The sequence below is a fragment of the Neofelis nebulosa genome, chromosome 4 (assembly GCF_028018385.1).
Source record: "Neofelis nebulosa isolate mNeoNeb1 chromosome 4, mNeoNeb1.pri, whole genome shotgun sequence".
Classification (NCBI taxonomy): Eukaryota; Metazoa; Chordata; class Mammalia; order Carnivora; family Felidae; genus Neofelis; species Neofelis nebulosa.
Genome location: NC_080785.1, coordinates 108999453 through 109012688, shown reverse-complemented (window position 1 = coordinate 109012688; position 13236 = coordinate 108999453). Strand labels below are relative to the sequence as shown.

General features: G+C 43.9%; 3 long non-coding RNA genes across 3 annotated transcripts; all 3 read left to right on the top strand.

The window, feature by feature from the left end:
* Window positions 1–2853: 2853 nt before the first annotated feature.
* Window positions 2854–3886, top strand: LOC131508441 (uncharacterized). The gene is made up of 3 exons (XR_009260019.1): window positions 2854–3593; window positions 3701–3736; window positions 3818–3886. It is a non-coding gene; the product is annotated as an uncharacterized LOC131508441 (long non-coding RNA).
* Window positions 3887–6943: 3057 nt separating this feature from the next.
* Window positions 6944–10170, top strand: LOC131509696 (uncharacterized). Its single transcript, XR_009260652.1, has 3 exons — window positions 6944–7117; window positions 7536–7606; window positions 9130–10170. It is a non-coding gene; the product is annotated as an uncharacterized LOC131509696 (long non-coding RNA).
* Window positions 10171–11498: 1328 nt separating this feature from the next.
* On the top strand, window positions 11499–12754 carry LOC131509697 (uncharacterized). The gene is made up of 2 exons (XR_009260653.1): window positions 11499–11948; window positions 12553–12754. It is a non-coding gene; the product is annotated as an uncharacterized LOC131509697 (long non-coding RNA).
* The last annotated feature ends 482 nt before the right edge of the window (window positions 12755–13236 follow it).

Here is a 13236-nt window from a genome sequence, read left to right as displayed (position 1 = left end):
ACTAGAAGGTATATTTTCTGTTGGGGAGAAATCCCCATATGATGGCAATGACTTTGCATTGGTAAGGGAAATAATACTTTCATGCCTTCATGGTTTTTGCCCTTTTTCTGTCTCACCAAAATCGAGACTCAGGTCATGTGCACATTTATCAAGAAAACATCTTTTTCCCCCCCAGAAAATAAAAAGGCCCTGGAGGACAAGTGTAGTGCATTGAGGTGTGTGAAAGCCACAAAGGAAGCAAAATTCAAACAGCTGAAGGAGAAAGCACATAACCTGGAAGAATTCTATGAACAAAGAAAAGTGCCTACAAAAAAGTAAGATGGGGGCGCCTGGGTGGCTCAGTGGGTTGAACGTCCAATTTTGGCTAAAGTCATGATCTCATGGTCCATGAGTTCGAGCCCCACATCGGGCTCTGTGCTGACAGTTCAGAGCCCGGAGCTTACTTTGGATTCTCTATCTCCCTCTGCCCCTCCCCAACTCGCACTCTGTCTCTATCAAAAAATGAATAAACATTAAAAAAATTTAGAAAAGTAAGATGTTCATGTGAGAACCGTCATAAGGACTGCATTGTAAGGGAGAACGTGGCAGCCAGTAGAGAAAATTATATTTCTTTTGGAACTGGGCCCAGAGTATTTTTGCCCAATGCATTCAGTAGAATTGTGCCTTCCCTTCCTACCTTGCTTTCTGTAACATAACCTGAATTTTCCTTTCTGTCCTAAGTGCTTGTCACACATTGTGTCATGTATTTGGGGTGGAAGAGGGAAGGTATCATCGTTAATAACTTTAATACCTGGATCCACTCTGGATCCACCTACACTGTCCTATAGGTTTCAATTGCATCACACTGTTTTGTCACCCAGCAATTAGGTCATTTTTGTTTAGGACCAGACATGGGTCAAAATGTGTAGGGAAAAAATGGAATTATCTTGCTGCAGAAACAATGGAAGTTGCTTTCTGGAAAGTGGGTACGGGTACCAGCAGTACTGGATCCCTGCATCCATTCTACCAGTGAGATTTTTCGCTGCAGGCCCAATCCCTCAGAAAGTCAAGTTTTTTCCTGTCCCCTGATTTTTTAAGTGTAACTCTTCTGAGTCTTGTTCAAAGCCCGCAGCTTCACTAGGACTTATCTTTGCTGGCTGCCCCTGAACTACACTTGTTTACTTCTAAGTCTGTGCCCATAAAGTTGTTCAGCTTCTTTCCCATTCACATGTATGCCCCCCACATCAATGATGAGTCCTAGGGAGTTTGGGTCCAACTCCCCAGCTGGCTTTGTCCTGGGCTTCCTTCTTCTCCATCTTGGTCTTGTGTGTCTTCGTGGGGTTGTTAGATATTTGGTGCATTCAGTCACATGTTTCCTCCTTTGTACAGTATTTCCTTTTGTTCTCAGGAGGAGATGGGGGACTTTAGAGTCCCTCACTCATGTTGGAAAGTGAAGTCTTCCTTCTCTTCCCTGGAGACTCACCTTTATGTTAGTCCTTCCCACAGCTGGGGTTAGGGCTTGCTCTGTCTCACTGGCATCTTGTTTTTGTTAATTCGTAAGCTCTTTCTGTGAGTGGGTACAGCACCCTGACCACCTCTCTATATTCAACCCCTTACAAGAGAGCCACTACATTACAACCACTCCAGAAAGCATTTGCTGAAGGACTGCCTGAGAGGCCAGAAGGAAATGCATGTGCCTTTCTTTGTCTAGTGCTTTTGTGTCATTTTCTAGGAGATTTTCAATTTTGCATGTGATTCTTGAGTACATCAAGTGTCAAGTTGAAACTGTCTCAATCAACACCACAAAGAAAATAGTCTGAGGGCAACACAGCAACCCAGCCTTGCCAAGCATTGCCTTTTGCTGCCTTCACTATCAATGGAATGAGTCTTGTTAAAGTAGATTTGGCTCCATGAAGTTGAGAGTTTTCCATCTGAAATCTGTTTCCTGGAAGTAAACCCAGACTGTGTGACAGTTCATATCAGGTTGTACTTCAGGAGATGATGTTGTTCTAAGATTGGCCTTTTGAAGGCGGAGGCAGGGGTTGCAGTCCTGAACTCTAGTGATGTCTGGGAGTGAGCTGCAATGTTAGTGAAACCATATCCTGGAAGGTCATCTTTCAGGTGATTGCTAGTGTCATGGTACAACTTTTGGACTGAGAATCAGGGCTCCCCATCAAGGTGTAAGACTAGTGATGATCCCCTGCTACATCCTAATGGGTACAGTTGGTCAGATATGGTTTTTCACTCACTGATGAAATGAGTCTTCACCATCTCAAACAAAAGACCAACTCTGGGAAGGCACAAAGTACAATGTTATTTGATGACTTTATGATAAAGGAGAGGAAACAGAGAACTAGAAAGACAGTTCCAATAGCAGAGACATGGCAGCAGACAGCAGTTTAATTTTCATTAACTTAAATGGAGTGTTCACTTCATTTCTCTGATTGTGTTGTCAGTTTGTGCATTTATGGGAGAGGTGGGGGAAGGGATATTTGCATAGGCCTTCAGGAGTGCTGGGAGGCAAAAAGGGGGAACTTCTGGACCTTGGTCCTGACTGTGTATATATCTTTCCCATCTTAGGAAGCTGAAAATGACACTGAACTGGTGGCAAAGAAGAATCAGCTGGCAGCTGCTGGTAAAATTTGAAAATAGCTACAGAAGGGGTGCCTGGGTGGCTCAGTCGTTTAAGCGTCCAACTTCAGCTCAGGTCATAATTTCACAGTCTGTGAGTTTGAGCCTCGCATCAGGCTCTGTGCTGACGGGTCAGAGCCTGGAGCCTGTTTTGGATTCTGTTACGGCTCTCTCTGTCCCTCCCCCACTCATGCATGTGCTCACTCTCTCTCTGTCTCAAAAATAAATAAACATTAAAAAAAGAGAAAATACCTACAGAAGAAATAAACAAGTACAAGTGAGTTCAGCTACTAATTACCAGCAGCTCATGAAGCCTCTGTTCATTTTTTTGTTTTTAATCTTTTTGCAGTGTTTAAAGTCAACATATGCATAGAGTATTAACAGATAAAAAAGGTAAGTTTTAGAAAGAACAAAACAATTAAGTTTCTAAGCATTTGCGGATCTCAAGTAGTGGCCAGACTGTGTGGAAACTTTGTCCATGCTAACATTCCTTGGGCGTGGTGTCAATTGTCATAGTCTGTAGGAAAGCGGTGTGTCATACAATGAATCATACCCAATCAACATGGTAGTGCCATTTCATGGCCCTCGTCTTTGCAACCCTGGGAAACATGGTGAGGATATAAGTTATAGAAGAATAGAAGTTTATGATAAAAGACACTTGTCACATGATGAGTTAGGGAAAGATTGGAAATGGGAAGGAATTCTATGAACTCTAAACCCTACGGGCATGGAATAATAAGTAAGGAAAGGATGTAACAATAGTTTTGATCCTACTGTACATTGATAATCATGTGAAAAGTGTTCCATGTGTAAGAATAAATTGTATCAGGGGACAGATATGAGGTTGTTGGGAACGTGGGCAGATTATTTAAAATCATACCCAATATTGGGCCTTATCTGACAGAGCAATTGTAACTCACAGGCAACAAATTGAACAAACATGGGAACAGCTGCAGCAGGCAGAGCTCACCTTTAGATACCAGGTAACCTGAGTTCTGCCTGACATACTGAACCCTTAGCACGTCATGCAGGTGAGTGTAGTGGTCCCTGGAATCCCTAACCATGGGCTTTTCATTGTTGGCTTTTTCAGATTGCAGTTCATGAGAAGAATGCTCAGGACAACGAGGTAAGTATTTTCTTTTTTCCTCCTCTTTCTTTGGTACACAGTCTGGCAAGACTGAAGGTGGATGTGTTGTTTCTCCCCCAGATCAAGACTCAGATGTGGGACAGGGAGATGGCAGAGCAGGGCGGGGACATTGCCTACTTGAAATACAGGTGTGGTCATTTGACTTGCCTTTTTATGGGTGTTTCCAGGGATGATGCCCCGCACTGTTTGTTGTCTACTAGACGACGTGGTGTTGCAACTCTTATAGAAGTCCATTATTTTTCTGTATCCAGGACTGGACAGGATGGAAGCAAAGAGGCTGCCTGAGGGATACACGAGGCAGAAACCAATGGCTGCAAAACCAGAGATGTAGAACCCTCCCAGGAGAGGTAAGGAGCACGTTGTGATGTGCCGCAGTCTAATTTCTGCTGTGCAGCCTGTTCCTGTGGATGATCATCATGTGGTCTGGAAAGAATCACAAGCACTAAAGACAGCAAGTGGTCTCAAGGGGTGACAGAAGGGTGTTCTCCTCTGGTGCCACAGGCAGTGAGGCACTTGTCCCTGTGACTGGTGGAGCTCATGACCTCCTCTGACTGTGACCCTCCCACCTCCTCTAGCATCCCCCTGTCTGAAGAGCCTGGAAAGGATGACAGGACATAGGCCTCATCCTTCTTCCCACCTGGACTCAATGTGAAGACTTTAGTTTATTTGAGAAGAAGGTTATTTATTCACTATTTTTAACTGTGTTTATTTTTGTTTGTTTCTGTGAACTGTAGCCCTACATCCCTAAATTCAAATTCCATATAGCTTAGCTTAGTCCTCTGATGTTATCAGTGCAACTCTGCATCTTCACTGCTAAATTCTCATAGTTTTCCTTTTCTCAATAGTGTAAAATTAGTCTTTTATCATATAATAACTGCTCTCATGTGGAAGGCAGCTTATATATAAGCTGAGAGATTGAACAATTTGCCTGAAGTCTGAAGAAATGCACCCTTCTTGAGGATTCATTGAGGATATACACCAAACCAGTATTCTAAATTTTATTCTTTTTTTTTTTAAGTTAATTTATTTTGAGAAAGGCAGAGACAGAATGACAAGCAGGCTCCACACTGTCAGTGAGGAACCCAACACTGGGCTTGAATTCACAAGCTGTGAGATCATGACCTGAGCCAAAATCAAGAGTCGGATGCTTAATACAAGCACCCTCATATTTATTCTTGATGTGTAATGAAATCGTGATTTCCCATGATGTATACTGAGAAACCTCTGTTTTACTGATGAATTCTAAATTGCTAGTTGTGCCTGACCTGTCCACAGTTATTTGATTAATTACAAAACAACATGAACTAGGGCACTGTGAGGAATTTATCAAGGTGAGGGGATGGTTCTCCCCCTTATCCTTGGGGGTCACCTGAGGCATGTGGAATATCCTCTGCCTCTGGTCAGGGACTTGAGTGTTGGGAAAAGTTTAAGATATTTGAGGAATGAGATGAGGGATTGTTTTCATCCTCTAAAAGCAGAATAAACCTGTGTCCCTTCTAGGGTCTTTAGTAGATTGAGAAACTGCTAAAACCTCTGTGAGTTACAGAGGCTCTGATGGTACCAAGAATGCAGACAAGGACAAGGTAAATACCGGGGCCATTCTCAGTTGTAACTCTTTTGGGAAACCCTCATCTTTATGTACAGCACGCTTTCCTGGCCTTGTCTCATTTTGCGCGATGTGTGATATGTCTGTCTGTTCTTTGTTTTCCAAATGCACACTCATAACCCAGGAGCCCACAGGCTTCTCAATTATTAGTCTGTCAGCTTTCTGTGCTAAGTTTAGAAGCCCAGAATGCTTAGAGACTGAGTACCTTAAGGTTTTTCTGTGAGTTTTGGGAAATAATGAGAGGAGGATGACCCCACACTCCAAACAGAAGTCTCCTGGCCTGGGTGACCCCTTCCAGACCTCACCTCTGTGGGAACAGTGTGGCTGCTGTGTCTTCCTTTCCTGATTCTAGCTAGGAGATGAACCTGTTAGAAATGACATCATGTCTCCAACTTTATATTTTGTGCCCTGTGCCATTTAGAGTGGTCCTAGATAAAGTCAATGTCGTCACTCATCACCTTCCCATCTTAGTTGGTAAATGACTTGTCTGGAATCCTTCCAGCTATACCTTAGGTAAAAATAATTTGCACACTGTGTCTTTCAATTGTGTTTATATGAGTAGTTTCTGGTTGTGTCCCCAGTCACTGTTAGAGCTGATACAGTCTCATGACACATACCAGGAGTTTTATACCAAAATGCTTGCATGAAATCTGTTATATGAATTTCTCCATCTTCTTTTCTGTTGCACATAATTACTCCTGTGTCCAGTAGTATGCTTAAAGTCAGAATTCCCTATGAATTAAGATGAACACATCTGAGCTTTGTCGACATTCACCACAAGTAACTTGTTCCTCACAGAAGACTCTCATTCCCCTGCAAGATCCCAGGCATCCTCCACTCCCCAGAGGTCTCAGAGGCCTTTGACAACACTTCAAGAAGGAAGACTCCTTTCTCAGGGAGAGGAACAGAGAAGGCACAGTGAGGGTCTGGCTGCAGAACTTTTTGCCAGGAGTGGCTGTGATTCCATGAGCAGAATATGAGCCATGTATTCCCACTCATTTTTTTGGTTGGTGTGTTCTTAATATACCAAAAGCAGAGCATCTGGAGTCGCCATAGAGGAGGGATGCAGGGTGAACCTGGACATCGATGGCTGCCTGTCTGGAGAATGCTGCTTCATTAGTCTGTAATTACTTCTGTTAACCCTCTAGGACAGGATGCTTGCCATTTTACTTCTGCAGACATGGGCAGTGATGTGTGGTGGCAGTAGGTTACCCTTTTACATCTACTACCCCAAGCTGTAGGTGGTATCCAGTGGCAGGGACAGAGTTTTCAGGTACTGATGCTACTCTCTTGGATCCTGGTGGCAGAGAAGGTGGCAGGTGCTGACACATTCTTCTCTGGGTTACAGCTGCTTTTGGTATTGGTTCTCTTGTCTGGCATATGGATGTAGCTGTCACTTCTGTTCTGCAGGGCAGTCTGGATCCTGGGGACCTCCTCCGTTAACTGGACGATTCTGCATGCCCTACCTTCGAGACGCTCCACCCCCATGGACTATTAGGCATGTCCACCTCCTGAACCCTGCTGGTCCTGGGGCCACCCAGAACCCCTCCACCTGCAACACTTGGTAAGATGATCTGAGCACTAGGAGGTGACTTGTAAAACACACTCACCTTATTTTTGTTGCTGTTAGGTCTTGGGCCAAGGTGCAGAGGCGGTACCACAGACCATTGTGATGCAAGGGGAATGTGTCTGCTGCCATTACCACATTCCTCAAGTTTCTCAGGATCTCATCTTTGTCATTTCCCCCACCATGTGTTGGTACAGGCGTCTCTTGTGGAGAAGGAATGGGGCCATATGCAGAAAAGCAGACATAGCGCTTCAGCAGAAATGCCCTGTACACAGTCCACGTGCTGGGATCTGTGAGGCATGAGGCACAATGTAATGTATGTCCATATAGTTGTGTCCCCAGCCATCCATAGTTGCTCGATGAGTGATGAATACATCTGAATCAGGGCTTTTAGGTTATAAGGGCTTCAAGTTATAAGGGATCGTTCTTCAACTTCTTGGGGACCACCTGAGGCATATGGGACACCCTGTGCATGTGATTTGGGATCTGACTGGGGCAAAGAGTTTAAGTTGCCAGAAGTATGAGGGGAGGGGTTTTTGTTTTTGATCTCCAAACATTCTACTCAAAACAGAATACACCTCCATCCCTTCTAGGGCTTTTTGCAGGTCCAGAAGCAGGTGTCACACCCAAGAGTGACATCAACACTGGCTCTGCCAAAACTGCTGAGAAGCACAAAGTAAATGCTGTGGCCATTTTTCATTCTAAGTCTTTACGGACAGCCACATCTTTCTGTACATGACACTCTCCTGCCATTGTCTCTGGTTTGTGTGTCGTATGGTATGTCTGCTGGTTTTGTTTTTTTCCCAAATGCAAAATGTTTACCGCTGAGTCTATGGGCTTCCCTGTTTTTCACCTGGCATCTGTTTGTGGTAACTTGAGCAGCTATGCGTGCCTAAGGGTGGGGACCATAGGGCTTTTCCAATGTGTTTCTGGAATAAATGAAGGAGGATGGCACTCCACTCCACTTGGAAGTCTCCTACCTTGCCTCATTCTTTGTGGATCTCCTCAATGTAGAATCATTGATCTTGCTGTTTCTTCCTCTCCTGTTTCCTTCTATTGAGGGTTTTACCGTGGTCAGAGAAATCTGTGGGTATCCTTACAATTTGAAAATGTGAACTGCCTTCACTCCAACTTATATTTTTCTATGTGTCATTTAGAATGGTCTTAGACAAAATAAATTTCATACCCATCAGCATTTTGGTAAACATGCTGTCCAGAATCCCTGCAAGTGTGCCCTGGGCATAAATACTCTGAACTACAAGAGATGGCATATTTGTCATAGAAAACATGCACTGAAACTTAAGTTTTAAAGAGAAAAAATCCAAAATTACCTGTGTGGCAAGTCCCCACCGTGTCCTTCATTTGTGTTCACATGAGCACATTCTCTCGTGTCCTGTGTCACAGGTACAGCTAAAACATGGAAACTTACACCAGACATCAAAGTGCATTTGTGTTAATTTTGTCTTTTAGAATTTCAGCTGATTTTTCCCGAGGACATAATTACTGTGCAAAATATACTGCACTTAAGCTGAGAAGTACCTCCGAAGTAAAATAAATTAGCTGAACCCAACTAACATGTATAGGTTACCTGTGTCTCTAAGAGCATGCTTTCCCAGGTCCTCTGCAGGCCCTCAGGATCCCCATCTCCCCATGTGTCTCTGTGCCCATGGATAGCACTTCCAGAAAGGAGGAGACCCCATTGTCAGGACAGAAGTAGTTTGGGCACAGGCTTAGAGGCAGAGCTTTGAGCCACGAGGGCTGTGTTTCTATGTGTGGACACTGGCATTGTCATTCCTTCTCATTCTGTAGTTCTTCACATACACCATAAACAGCCTCTGTGGTGAAGGGGGATGAAGGGTGGAGGGTGATCCTGGACACAGATGTCTTCCTATCTGGAATATGCTACTTTGTTAATTTGGGATTCAGTCTATAAATCTTCTAGGAAAAGGGCCCTTGCTGTTTCTATGTTTCCAGACACGTGGAGATGCTAGTTTATCCCAATCACATCCATTCCCCACCCCAAAGCTGTAAGTGGAACCCAAAGTATGGGTAGAGATTTTGGCGCTGATGCTGCTCTCTTGGAACCTGGTGGTGGGGAAGCTAGTAGGATATGAGCACTGCTTCTTTGGCTTTCCGCTTTTTGCTGGTGTTGGTGCTCTGTTTTGTCCTATGAACATACCTATCATTTCTTTTCCGCAGGCTATTTTGTATGCAGGAGGGCCTGGTCCTTTCCCAGGATCACCTTGCAGGCTGTACCCCATGGACCACCCTTCACCACCAGTCATGGGCTATAGGCCACATCCCCCTCCTCCACCAGCTTCTCCACCTACTCTATTTGTTAAGATGACCTGAACTGGATGAGTGGCTGGTAAAGTATATTCATCTTCTTCATGACTGACTTTGTGGCAATGATATAGAGATGGTTGTGAGTCTTGGCAATCCAACTACAAACTGCCTGAGGACACTGTAACATATCTCAAGTTTCTCAGGACATACACACAATGGGCAGTGTCCTTTCCCAGTAATATGGTGAGCTATATGTTTCTCTTGTCAAATGAAAGAGGATTTTTTACACAAAAGCAGACGTGTCAGCAGTACTGCTGCATATTTTGGAGACACAATGTTTTGGGTTCTGTAGAGAATGAGGAGCACCCCTAACTTTTAGAGCATCAGGTGTCCTGTGTGAAAGAGGGACATTCATTAAATGATGCAGACCTTGTGATCACCATAATGGAAACACCAGTGAAGGATCCAGTGCAAAAACAGGGAAACCTTGAATCATACAGGAATAGAAGGGAAGTTGAGCACAGTAAGCAAAGTTTGAGGAGGCGCAGAGGGGAGGGTGTTGGGGTCAGTGAGATGCAGTTGGAGGTCATTTCTGGCCACAGCCTGAGCAGGGAGTGTCAGGTCCATATGGAGCTGCTACGTGGGATCGCTCTCAGTGCACAATGCAGTGTTCGTGTGTTGCCAAAGTGCATGCAGGTAATGATCTAAAAAGATTATTGTCTCCCTGGATTTTCCTGAAGGTTCTGGATATTTGTGGGGGAAAAAAGCCCTGGAGATATTGGGAATTTAACTTGGTCTTATTAAAATGCTCTATGCCCAAGTTCATATCCCTCAGTGAGACTAAAAGTGGAGACAGGATCTAGATCAGCTGAGTGCCTGCATTGGCCTTCAGCCTGGGTCAACCTACAATTTAGGGCTGCCCAGATGCCACCCTTGCTAGACCCCTGACATCACCCTGACTACAGCTTTGCATCTCCTCAAACTTCTCTCACAATATCCTGAGGCTTTGCCTGTGTTCCTGCTGTCTCAGCCCTAATACCAGTTCTCAGTGGGACCTACACAGAGCCTCAGCTGTTATCTGTGAAAACAGGGGTAATATTTGTTTCTAAGAACAAGAGAAAAAGAAGACATTCAATACATAAAGCATCTGAAAAATCTCTGGGAAGTGTCCCCTCATGCTTCTCACAGTTTCAATGAAGATATCTCCACATAATGATCCTCCAAAACAGATGGTCACAGGAGTTCATTAAACTAAGACTGTTAACAACTCAGCCCAGGGAGGGGGAATCACTGTTTTAAAAAATAAGACAATGTCCCTCATTTTTCTAGTAAAATTCGGGCCCTGCCACACAATGAAAGAAAAGATAATTATGAGAATGTGTACATTCAGAGACCCAGATCTGAAGACAATCATTTTCTATTATACATAATCTCACAGATGCAGCCATACACTAAAGTGTTCATCTGAGGCCACAGCCACAGATAAACTACAGAAGACAGAATGCACATAGGAAAACATAAGATCAGAGGGAAATAAACCAAAATCTCTTTGCCTTATAGGACAACTCTTTTGAAAATTGAAGAGGACTGTGCACGATGACAGACTATGGTGATTATATATACATTTTAAGAAGGTGTCAGATTTACCTGAAATCTTTCCCTGCCCATCCTGTCCCCTCCACTTTGTCCTTCCTACTGTCCCCTAATCCACCTTTCATTGTTTTGTCTGTGTGTCAGCGTCTGCTTCTAGGACCATCTACTCTCACTCCCCATCGAGTGCACACAGTGGGGTTCCTCTACACACAGGTAACAAACAGACAGAAATGGTGGTGATGGAGGATAGAAGCAAGATCACTCTTTGTGCAGGGGAGGCCAAGGGAGTTTTCTGGGGTTATGGGAACTTCCTATATCTAGATTGATGGGGTGCTTATGCTCATTTATTTTTGAAATATTCCCTGAATCCATGGTGCCTTGGGGTCAGATAGACAGGTATCTGTCCTTAGGAAATGGCTGAGTTCTAATGGTGGAGAAGGATGAGGGACAAGCAGTGACTGTGGAGAGGAGTGAGGGTCAGACCCACGCCCAGGATGCCAGGTCTCCACAGACAGCACCACATGTAGGAGGACTCTGAGGAGTAGAGATTTCTTGAACAGACCCATGAACTACATAATCCTCTTGCACTTTCCTCACTGAGCGATGGCCAGAGCAGAGGCCAGCAGCTGGAGGACACCCTGATCATGGCTGGAGTGGAGCAGTGGGCTGGGGGATTGAGTCTAGGAAAGGGACAGGCAGAAGGTAGTGACAGGGAGTTTGAGAGATAAAGGGAAGAGGAGAGAAGGGAATGTTTTCTACTGACTTCACCCATATTTCTGTGTGACCAAAAGGAGACCCTTGTCTCCCAGGGAAGGGAAGAGGGCTGGCAAAAAGACAGAGTGACATTCTCAGCTCAAGTACCCAGGATATCTGCCTTGCTCTTGAGTACCTAATACAAGAAGCACGTGCTTTCTCTCATGATTAGAACTGCAGCTCATACCATTTAGTGAAAATCAGTCCAATTATGAATCCCTCAGCATTAAAGTATTGCAACAAAATTAAGTGAACATACTGAAAGATACAACACAGGATAACGTCCAAAGGTAGATCGACTGCAATACTACCGGAATACAGTCTATTAGAAAAGGAGGTAGGTACCCCAGTGCAGGCATTCAGATACCTGGGCAATATCTGAAAAGGTAAAAAAGGCCAGATTTCATTCTTTCTCATTGCTACGTAGTATTCCATTGTGTATATAAACCACAATTTCTTTATCCATTCATCAGTTGAAATCTGGCCTTTTGTAGCAACGTGGATGGAACTGGAGAGTGTGATGCTAAGTGAAATAAGCCATACAGAGAAAGACAGATACCATATGGTTTCACTCTTATGTGGATCCTGAGAAATTTAACAGAAACCCATGGGGGAGGGGAAGGAAAAAAAAAAAAAGAGGTTAGAGTGGGAGAGAGCCAAAGCATAGGAGACTGTTAAAAACTGAGAACAAACTGAGAGTTGATGGGGGGTGGGAGGGAGGGGAGGGTGGGTGATGGGTATTGAGGAGGGCACCTTTTGGGATGAGCACTGGGTGTTGTATGGAAACCAATTTGACAATAAATTTCATATATTGAAAAAAAAAGAAAAAAAAATAAAATGAAAGAGTTCATTTAAAAACCTGGCTGAGGAGCACCTGGCTGGCTCAGTCAGAAGAGTATGTGACTCTTGATCTTGGGGTTGTAAATTTGAGCCCCACCTTGAGTGTTAGAGATTACTAAAAATAAATGAATAAACTAAAAAAACAAAAAGGTAAAAAATAAATGTAGTCCTTACTTCAAAAGCAACATTAGCGCTAGACACAAAGGGATCATGATTTAAGGTTTAGAGAGAAACCATATGACTTCATGGTGCTGTACCCATAGATCAAGTCTCATCAAATTATACCCTTTAACTTGAGGCTATTTGTTATATGTAAATTATACCTCATTAAAGAGAATTTCAAAACACAAAATACTAGAAGCAAATGTGGGAAATTTCCTTTCTAATCCTGAAGTGCATGGGTGATATGAGTCTGTCTGCCCATGTCTCAAAAATCCAAAATAATAAGACATTTAAAAAATTAATAATAGCAGAGTAAGTGGGCCCTGAGCTCACCCTGTCCCATGTTTTCAACTACATAACTTCCACCTCCAAGTCCATGAACCAGAGAATGATCCAAAGACTGGCAGAAAAACTCCACACCTAAATAGAAGCTGCATCAGAAAGGTTAGGAAGGTCAGAAAGGTGGAGGCTGGCTGCCTGCAGAATGGGCAGAGAAAGTGAGCCCTCACACCAGGGAGCTGACACAGGGAAGACTAATCTCCATAACATTTGGCATTAAAACCCAGAGGGGCTGAATTCCCTTGAGTTTAGATCCTGGAGCTTTGGAGGTCAGCTGACCCAGCACTGGATGATCCAGGAGGATGAGTGATAGCCAGGTCCCTGCCTGTGTAG